The sequence below is a fragment of the Otolemur garnettii genome, unplaced genomic scaffold, assembly GCF_000181295.1.
Source record: "Otolemur garnettii isolate 467f Iridium unplaced genomic scaffold, OtoGar3 scaffold00007, whole genome shotgun sequence".
NCBI lineage: Eukaryota > Metazoa > Chordata > Mammalia > Primates > Galagidae > Otolemur > Otolemur garnettii.
In genome coordinates, this window is record NW_003852402.1 from 8805472 (window position 1) to 8815556 (window position 10085).

Sequence of the window (10085 nt, forward strand, 5' to 3'; positions counted from 1 at the left end):
GAACAGAAAGAGCAGTTAAGGGATGGTTGTAATAATTCTAGGCAAGAGATAAATGATGGCAGTAGATGGATTTCATTCAGGAGATGAAATTGTCAGGACTTGGTCTGGCTTGGTTGTTAGGGGTGATGGAGATGTATCAAAGATTCTTCCAGATTACTGCCAGGCATAGTGGCTCACACCTGTTATCCTGGCACTGAAGCAGAAGAATCACTTGAGCTCAGGAGTAGAGAACAGCCTGAGAAAGAGTGAGACCCCCATCTCTGCAAAAAAAAAAAAAAAACAGAAAAATTAGCTGGGCGTGGCAGCACATGCCTGTAGTCCCAGCTACTCAGGAGGCTAAGACAAGTGGATAACTTGAGCCCAGGATTTTGAAGTTGCAGTGAGCTATGATGACACCACTATACTTTACCCAGGGTAACAGAGTGGCATTCCATCCCCAAAAAAGGATTCTCCCAGATTTCTAGCAAGGACAGCTAGGTCTAGGGGGAGGGAGATGGGAATGACCATGATTTCAGTTTGGACATGTTGAGTTTGAGACATGCAAGAAGAGAAGTTGAGTCAGTCATGAGATAAAGGGACCTGGAGCTCAGAGCAGAGGCTAAGCCAGCATAGACAACAGAGAATGAGTAGCCAGAGAGGTGGGGGAGCACAAGGCAGTATAGAACCCAAAGCAAGGAGTGTCCAAAGAGGGCCTGGGCAAGGTGTGTCTGAGATGCTTCTCAGAGGTCTAGTTAGAAGATAGCTGAAGAAAGTCCATTAGATGTAGAGGCCTGGTAGCCCTTGGCCCAGGCAATTAAAGGTGGAATGTATAATGGCGGGGTAGAAGAAGACCTCCAGGGAAAGGTGGTCCTTTCCAGTTGGTGGGCTTTACAAGATAGACAAGGGTACATGGGATTGAGAAAGGGTTTTTACTTTAAGGTTGGGAGAATCTTGAGTCTGTGTAAATGCTGAAGGAAGGCTTTTTTCCCTCTTCCTTTCCTCCCACCCTCCATTCATTTCTTGTTCTTCTCTCTCTTTTTTTTTTTTAAGGTGGCCCTGTGAATTCTTTATTTAAAAAAGCAGGAAACTGAAAGTGGGAAAATTAGCCACCAAAGCCGTACAGAGTGCGACCTTGATGCTTGAGTGCATAGACAATGTCCATGGCTGTGACAGTCTTGCTTTTGGCATGCTTCGTGTAGGTGACAGCATCCCGAATCACGTTTTCTAGAAACACTTTCAACAAGCCCAGAGTCTCCTCATAGATAAGGCTGGAAATGTGCTTGACACCCCCATGACGAGCAAGGCGACGAAATGGCAGGCTTGGTAATACGCTGGATGTTGTTCCGAAAGACCTTATGGTGGCGGTGGCGCTTAGTACCCCTCTTACCCGGGCCCTTCCCACCTTCCCCTTGGCCGACATGCTGAGCAGAAAGCAGAAGTCTCAGCGTTAGTCCTTCCTTCTTTTTTTGAGACAGGGTCTCACTATGTTTCCCAGGCTGGTCTTGAACCCCTGAGCTCAAGTGATCCTCCCACCTTGGCCTTCCAGAGTGCTGGGATTACAGACATAAGCCACTGCACCCAGCAAGAAGGGAAGGCTTAATAGAGAAGAGCTAATGATTCAAAGGGAATTGGGAGAGGCAGTCTGAGGCTCACTATCTTGCTATGTTTCCAAGATAGCTTCACATGGCCCAAAATGACTTCTTGTTCTCCAGCCATTCTGCTCAAGTTCAACAGCAGGAAAGAGGAAGGAAGGAAGATGGCACTTATATTCCCATCCCCTACCCACCTAAAAAAAAATATTTACTTGCAACCAACCTCCCTTCCCTTTTAAGGAGACCTGTGGAAAGGAGTGCGACATGTTGCTTCTGTCTATATCTCATTGCCTATAACCCAGCTCCATGGCCACATGTGGCTGCAAGGACAGTCTGGAACCGGAGGTTTAGACTGAACTATAATGTGCCCAACTACAAATGGGTTTTTGTTGCTGAAGAAGGGATGGGAGATATCTATTTCTCTATTTCTCACCCCAAGAATGACTCCCTCAATCCCTTTTCGTCATTTAAAACCATTCATGTTATTTGCAGCAAATTTCCCAAGGGCAGGAAATAGATACCAGGAGGCTGTGAGCAGTCTCTGCCAGGAAGGGGCTGGGAAGGACAGGTTTGAAAGAGAATCTGAAATGAATCAAGGCTGGGAACCCAACCCACCTTCACCCTAATCCCAGCTCCTGTCATCCACCTGCCCTCCTTTAGCCTCAGTGTTCTCCTCTGTAATATGGGAATGACAAGCTGCTTAACAGATGCCTGCCCAAGGGAAGGTCTGAGCTGTGGTAGGCACTGATGTTTTTTATGTTCTGATACAATTTCAGTTTTCTAAGATAGTAAATACACATCGATCAGGCATTGCTGAATGATTTTTCATCCATACACTTACTTATTTCTCACTCTAACTTTGTGAGGTCATAATTGTTCTTCTTTTTTGTTTTGTTTTGTTTGGTTTTTTTTTTTTTTTTTTGAGACAGAGCCTCAAGCTGTCCCCCTGGGCAGAGTGCCATGGCATTACAGCTCACAGCAACCTCCAACTCCTGGGCTCAAGCGAGTCTCCTGCCTCCGCCTCCCAAGTAGCTGGGACCACAGGCACCCGCCACAACGCCCGGCTATTTTTTGGTTGCAGCCATCATTGTTGTTTGGCGGGTCCGGGCTGGGGATTCGAACCCGCCACCTTAGGTGTACGTGGCTGGCGCCTTAGCCGGTTGAGCTATAGGCGCCGAGCCTTGTTTGGTTTTTTTGCAGTTTTTGCAGTTTTGACTGGGTTTGAACCCACCACCTCTGTCATATGGGGCCAGTACCTTACTCCTTTGAGCCATAGGCGCGGCCCTCTTCTTCTTTTTTAAAGCAGGAAAGTCCAATTCAGCAAGTCGCCCAACAGATAATGTCACAGGTTATCCTACTCCAGGCCTTCCCTGGCACCCCTGTGAGATAAGCAGACCCTCCACACCCCTTCACAGCTCAGCCTCCAGGTAACTACTTGTAGTTTCCCAAACAGCCGCATAACCTGCCTCCACCCTTGGACAAGCTCTTCCCTCTGCCCAAAGCCTTTCCCACACTTGATTACCCAGTGAACTTCTACTCCGTTTTCAAGGCTTGTATTTAATGAAATCCCTTTTCAGGAAATGTTTTTGATTTTCACCCCAAGAATGACTCCCTCAATCCTTTTTCATCATTTAAAACCATTCATGTTATTTGTGGCAAACTTCCCAAGGGCAGGAACTATGGTGATTCAGCTCTGGGTTTCCTTACAAGCTCTAAAGAAGCTTCTTGGCAAATGTTTACATCATCAGATTGGTTAAAGAGTCAGACAGAGACTGTGGGTGGAGGGAGAGTAATTGGTGGGGCCATACCTCTGGTGCATCTTACAAGGGTACATGTGAAATTTACCAGGTGTAGGATATAAATGTCTTAATACAATAACTAAGAAAATGCCATGAAGGCTATGTTGACCAGTTCAATGAAAGTATTTCAAATTGTATGTAAAACCAGCACATTGTAACCTATGATTGCATTAATGTACACAGCTATGATTTAATAAAAAAAAAAAAAAAGAAAATGCTGTGAAGACTGTTAATGAGTTTGATGAAAACATTTCAAATTGTATATAAAACCAGCACATCGTACAGGTGGCGCTTGTGGCTCAAAGGAGAAAGACGCTGGCCCCATATGCTGGAGGTGGTGGGTTCAAACCGAGGACATTGTACCCCATGATTGCATTAATGTATGCAGCTATGATTTAATAAAAAAAAAAAGAGTCAGACAGAGATTAATGGACACATTGGTAAATGAGGAAGCTGAGGTACAAGCCATCCTAAGGTCTCCAAGTGATTTAGAGGGGAACTGGGACTAAGATTGGAGGCTTCTGGACTCTGTTCACCCCTCTTCCCACACTGAACTCCCTAAACAGTGTTCTATGGCAGGCTGTTCCTCCATATGCCAGGGAGTCTGGTTGTCCAAGGAGGAAGAGGAGACTGCTAGGCTCAGCGTGGCACTTGGGAGAGCAAGCATTAGGTCAGTGCCTTCTGTTTGCAGGGCACTGAGCTCCCAGGGGCTGAGGAATGGATCTGAGGAAATCCACTGTGGACAAGGCCCCTTTGCCTCCTGGGTCCATGTGCCTGGAAACCAAGCTGTAAAATGGATCCTGTTTTCCCCAGAACAATGGTCTGTGTCACACAGGAGTTTGCAGTCAGTTCAAGATGTGCTTCTGTCACAGGAACAAAGATGCTGCAACTACTGGCGTTGATACCATTCAAACAACCAGAGCTAGCTTTGGGCTATATCATGCACAACCAGATGGGTGGGCTGCCTGACATGGACAAAAGTCCCCGATGTACAGTGAAATGTGCACATGACCCAGACATCAAATAACTGCACCATGCCCTTACCAAACCTCAGACACTAGACAGAATAAACACCCTTTAGCACTTTGGGCCACCTTCTGAGAACAGAGAAGGGCTTTGCATGGAAGTTCAAAACCTCCCTTGTCATAAAGTCTGTACCTCCAGCAGCTCCCCACAGCGTCGGGAGATTCTGATCAATCCTTTGGCCTCAGGAATAGCCATGGCCACAACTCTGGTTTGCAGATTTCTTTTATAATACTTAAGCAAAGGGAGAAAAGTTAAAAGGGGAGAGACGGTGGGTGGCGCCTGTGGCTCAGTGGGTAGGGCACCAGCACCATATACCAAGGGTGGCAGGTTCAAACCCAGCCCCAGCTACAACAAAAAAATAGCCAGGCATTGTGGCAGTTGCCTGTAGTCCCAGCTACTCAGAAGGCTGAGGCAAGAGAATCGCCTAAGCCCAGGAGTTGGAGGTTGCTGTGAGCTTTGTGACACCACCGCACTCTACTGAGGGTGATAAAGTGAGACTCTGTCTCTACAAAAAAAAAGGGGGAGAGATGGAGCCAATGGAGCAAAATCTTGATCACTGTGGAGTCTCGGATGAGGGGTAAATGGGCCTTCGTGTGCCATTCTCTCTCTTCTCTGGGTATATATCATATTTGAAATTTCAATTTATAAAAAATTAAAAATGGCAAACTGAACACAATCCCGCCCCTTAGGGAGTTCACAGACCAGCAGGGAAACAGACAAGGAATAGGTCCTCTCAGAGCAGTGTGGCAAGTACTCAGAGAGGGCCACCTACTTCTGTTTTAGGAAATCAGTGAAGGTTTCCCAGAGGAGGTGACATCTTAGCTGTAGCCTGAAGGATGCACAGGAGGTGGCCGTGTAAGATGGAGGGGACAGACGTTCCTGGCAGAGGTGCTGGCAAGAGCAAAGAGCTGTAGATGAAGTGCAGCATGTGAAGCCTCGGAAGTGATGGGCTGGCTGGCTTGAGTGTGGATGATGTCGGGCCATGGCTACAGCAGGAGTGCTTTGTGGACCATGTCATCCTCTCAGGCAGCAGGGGAAGGACACTATCAGATCTAGATTTGAGAGTGATCACTTGCACATTGGGGCACAGGACTCACTCACACACTGGGGCACAGGATGGACTAAAGGTGAAGGGGAGAGACTAAGGCATCTTTGCAGGTTTTTTCTTCTGTTGAATTAGTCCTTTCAGATAATTTCCAGAATGGCCACCCCCATGTTGTACCCCCAATTTCTACGTGCCTGCTAGCTGAAAGCAGGGATTAGGCTTTCTTCATCTCTGCAACCCCTGCACTTAGCACACAGTAGGTGCTCAAAAAGCAGCTGTGTGAATGAAAGCAGTGGTTATGGGGAGAGGGTGGCAAAGGGACCCAAGAGACTTTTTTGTGGTGATGTAACCATTGATGGCTTGATTTTGGTGGTGGTTACACAAACATATATGTTTGTCAGAACTCATCAAATTGTACACTTAAAAGCGCTGCATCCTGTTGTACATAAATTCTACGTCCAGAAAACTGATTAGAAAGGCCAGGTGTGGCTGGGTCCGGTGGCTCACGCCTCTAATCCCAGCACTGTGGGAAGCTGAGGAGGGAGAATTGCTTGAGCTCAGGAGTTTGTGACTCGCCTAAGTGAGAGTGAGACCGCAACTTATGAAGAAAATGGAAAAACCCAGCCAGGCACCATGGCGAGTGCCTATAATCCCAAGTGGCTTCCGCGGGCTGAGGCAGGGGGATGCCCACAGCCCGAGTCTGAGGTTGCAGTGAGCTCTGCTCAGGGGCATAGGGTAGGACTCTGTCTCAACAACAACAACAACAAAAGCAAAGAAAAAAAAAAGAAAGAAAGAAAGGCTGGGTGGGGTGGCTTCCGAGGTGGGTGAATTGCTTGAGCTTAGGAGCTCAAGAGTAGCCTGAGCAAGAGTGAAACCGGGTCTCTAAAAATACAGCCAGGTGCTGTGGCTGGCGCCTGTAATGCCAGCTACTCTGGAGGCTGAGGCAAGAGAATCACTTAAGCCCAAGAGTTGGAGGTTGCTGTGAGCTATGATGCCACAGCACTCTACCGAGGGTGACAAAGTGAGACTCTGTCTCAAACAAAAAAAAAGTTTTATTCTTTAATAGTCCCAGTTTACAAAATTACGTAGAATATTTCACATCTTAGTTAAAAGGAGCCATTTGGGGGCTTTCCCAGGAGACTCTTCACAGGTGCTGACCAGGAAGTCCCAGCGAGGTGGGTTTTTTGGAACAGAGGGAGTGTTTTCTCTAAAAACAAATTCCTTCTCCTGCACTTGAATGTAAAAGCTGCCTGTAACCTTCAAAATGGTGGCTTCTAGCTTTTGGTGGCTTTAAGATGCATTCTGCCATGCCATCTCATGACCCAATCATTTCATTAAGATGGACATTTGAGGCTCGGTTCCTGTAGCACAGTGGTAATGGTGCCAGCCACATACTCTGAGGGTGACAAGTTCAAACTCGACCCAGGCCAGCTAAACAACAATGACAACTGCAACAAAAATAGCTGGGTGTTGTGGTGGGTGCCTGTAGTCCCAGCTACTTGGGAGGCTGAGGCAAAAAAAAATCACTTAAGCCCAAGAGTTTCTTTCTTTCTTTTTTGAGACAGAGCCTCAAGCTGTCCTCCTGGGTAGAGTGCTGTGGCATCACAGCTCACAGCAACCTCTAACTCCTGGACTCAAGCGAGTCTCCTGCCTCAGCCTCCCAAGTAGCTGGGATCACAGGTGCCCACCACAACGCCCAGCTATTTTTTGGTTGCAGCCGTCATTGTTGTTTGGAGGCCCGGGCTGGATTCGAACCCACCACCTTAGGTGTATGTGGCTGGCGCCTTAGCCACTTGAGTCACAGGCGCCGAGCCTCTTTCTTTTTCTTTTTTTCATTGCAGCTTTGGCAGGGGCCAGGTTTGAACCTGCCACCCTCAGTATATGGGGCTGGCACTCTACTCACTGAGCCACAGGCACCTCTCTAAGCCCAAGAATTTGAGATTGCTGTGAGCTGTGACGCCACAGCACTTTGCCAAAAGCGACTCTGTCTCAAAAAAAAAAAAAATGGACATTTGATAATGTGGTAGATTAAAAATGGTTCCTCAATTCAATTTAATTTACATTTCTCTGGTTACTAAGGAAATTGAACTTTTTTGGATGCATATATTGGCCCACTTACATTTTTTCCTATGTGAGTTGTCTGTTTCCATGATGCCGTTATATTTCTGTCTGCTAACATGTTGGAAATGTTTTCCCCAAGTTTTCATTTTATTTACACTTTATTTTTTAACACACTAACTATTTAAACTTTTTGTTCAGAGATGGAGTCTCACTATGTTGTTCAGGTTAGACTTGAACTCCTGGGCTCGAGGGATCCCTCCTGCCTCCACCTCCTTCTCTTGGTATTTTCCTTTATAGTCTGTGCATCCTGTGTTATGCCGAGAAAGAGCTTCCCTATCCCAAGTTAGTGTTAATATTCACTTCAGTGATAATCTTTATTCCATTTGGCACTTTCATACAGTGTAAAGAATCCAACTTGATAGTTTCCAAATATATAGCCAATCCTATGTTAAATTCATTTATTGAATAATCTCTTCTTTCTCCACTGCTTTGAAATGCTCCTTTATTGGTTCCGTAAATCATATATACCAGTGCTATTGTTTTTAAAATCCCTGCATCCCAGGGATGTTATGAGGATTTAATAAAGTAATACCTTCAAAGCCTTTAGCACAGGAACATATGATGTGCTCCAAATATGTGGGTTCTCATCCGTTTCCCACACCTGTTTCCCCCTCCTCAGGCCATATGCTGCTACCATTTGACCTTGGCTTGCTGGCAACAGTTCCAGATACACAGAAGGTGCTTTGGAGACCTCACCATTAGGCCCCCAAACTGCTTTTGGCCTGTTTTTGCCTTAGCTAAGGTGTCCTTGCTCATCAGATCTGGGATGAACTCTGAAGTGGAGCCAAACCATGGGGCAGGGGGTACAATTCATTCTTCTAGGGAAGTCAGGGAAGACTTCACAGGGGCAGTGATCTTCCAGCTGGGTCTAGGAGGGTAGAGGAATCCAGCAGGCAGAGAAGGTAGGAAGGGCATCCCAGGCCACAAACTAGAGCATGGGGGTCGGAGGGGTGGGTGCTAGGCAGTGGCAGAAGTTGAGTGTGGCAAAATCTGGGGACAGCAAGCCAGGGAGGGGCAGTGGTGCACCAGAATGAATTGGCTTTATCGTGTAAAGGTAAGGATTCATTTACGTGGAGGAGTCACATGACCATATTATGTTTTAGGATGATCACCCTGGGCCAGATGGGAGGAAGAAAGACCTGTCTTAGGAGGCTATGGGAAAAACCCAGAGGGGATGGTAATGATGAGAATGGAAGGAAATGGACAGTTTTCAAAAATATCCAAATAGGTCAGGTAGAAAGATTCTGGCTGTGGACTGGAAGAGAGGGGAGCTGCGGAAAGCTCCAGGATCAAGACCCAGGCCAGGGGTCGGTGGTGGAGAATCTGCTGAGACAGAGCACTAGAGGAGGGCCAGGTCAGGGCCTGGGATGGAGGCCTTGGGAATTGAGGGGACACTGAGACACTAAAAATGTGCCAAACACAGCATGTTATCGTGTGCATCCTGGGCATCTGCTGTGGACAGGGAGAACCCAGGCAGGAGCAAAAGGGATGGTGAAAGAGGATGGTTTGGAAAATACTTAGGAAGTTGAGTCAACAAGATCTGGAAGATGCGTGGATTTTTGAAGAGAGGGACAAATCTAGGATGGGATGGTGAACACAGGGAAGGGAGGAGGTTTGATGGGAAGACTCATTTATTAATTCAGCAATCCTCAATTAAGCACCCACCATATGCCAGATATTTTTTCACTTATTATACAGGAATGACAAAATCCCTGTTGTCATGGGTCTTACATTCAGGGAGGAGAGACAGACAATAAAGAAGTCAACAAGTAAATATAGGTAGGTTCTGGCAAATGTTAGGGAGGAAAATAAAGTGGGGTGGGGCTGCATGTTTTAAAAGCAGGACCAGGGATTGTTCCTTGCAAAGGGAAGCAGGGAGGGAACAGAGAGAGTATTTCAGGTAAAGGCTACAGCAGGTGCAAAGGCCCTGAGGCAGGGGTGTGCTAGGTGTGTTCTAGGACCAGCAAGGAGGCCAGTGTGGCTGGAGCAAGTGGGAGAGTGACAGGACATGGGTTGGAAGAAGCAGCAGGACAGATCCCTGGGGCCTTGATAAACAGAAACGTTGGTCAGGTGTCTCAGAGTAAAGGCAGTTGGATATACATATACAAGTGACCCAACCTGGGGTGTACACTGGAGAGGGATTAGTATACAGAAGATACTTAAAACTCTGAGGCCAGATGAGCTATCAAGGAAGCAAGTTTAAATGGAGGAGGCTCAAGGATGTGCCTGGGAGTCTACCATGTTGACACTGAGGGCTCAGCCCATGCCAATCTCAATGGATGCAACTTTTTTTTTTTTGAGACCAAGTCTCATTCTGTCACCCTGGGTAGAGTGCCATAGCATCATAGCTCATAGCAGTCTCAGTCTCTTGACATCAAGCTATCCTATTGCCTCAGCCTCCTAAGTAGCTGGGACTACAGGTGCCCACCATGACACCTGGCTAGTTTTTCTAATTTTAGTAGAGACACGGGTCTTGCTCTTTGTAGGGTGGTTGCAAATGCCTGAGCTCAAGCAATCTGCATG

General features: G+C 46.9%; 1 pseudogene; it reads right to left on the reverse strand.

Moving 5' to 3' along the window:
• Positions 1–1081: 1081 nt before the first annotated feature.
• Positions 1082–4591, reverse strand: LOC100950161 (annotated as a pseudogene).
• Positions 4592–10085: the final 5494 nt, after the last annotated feature.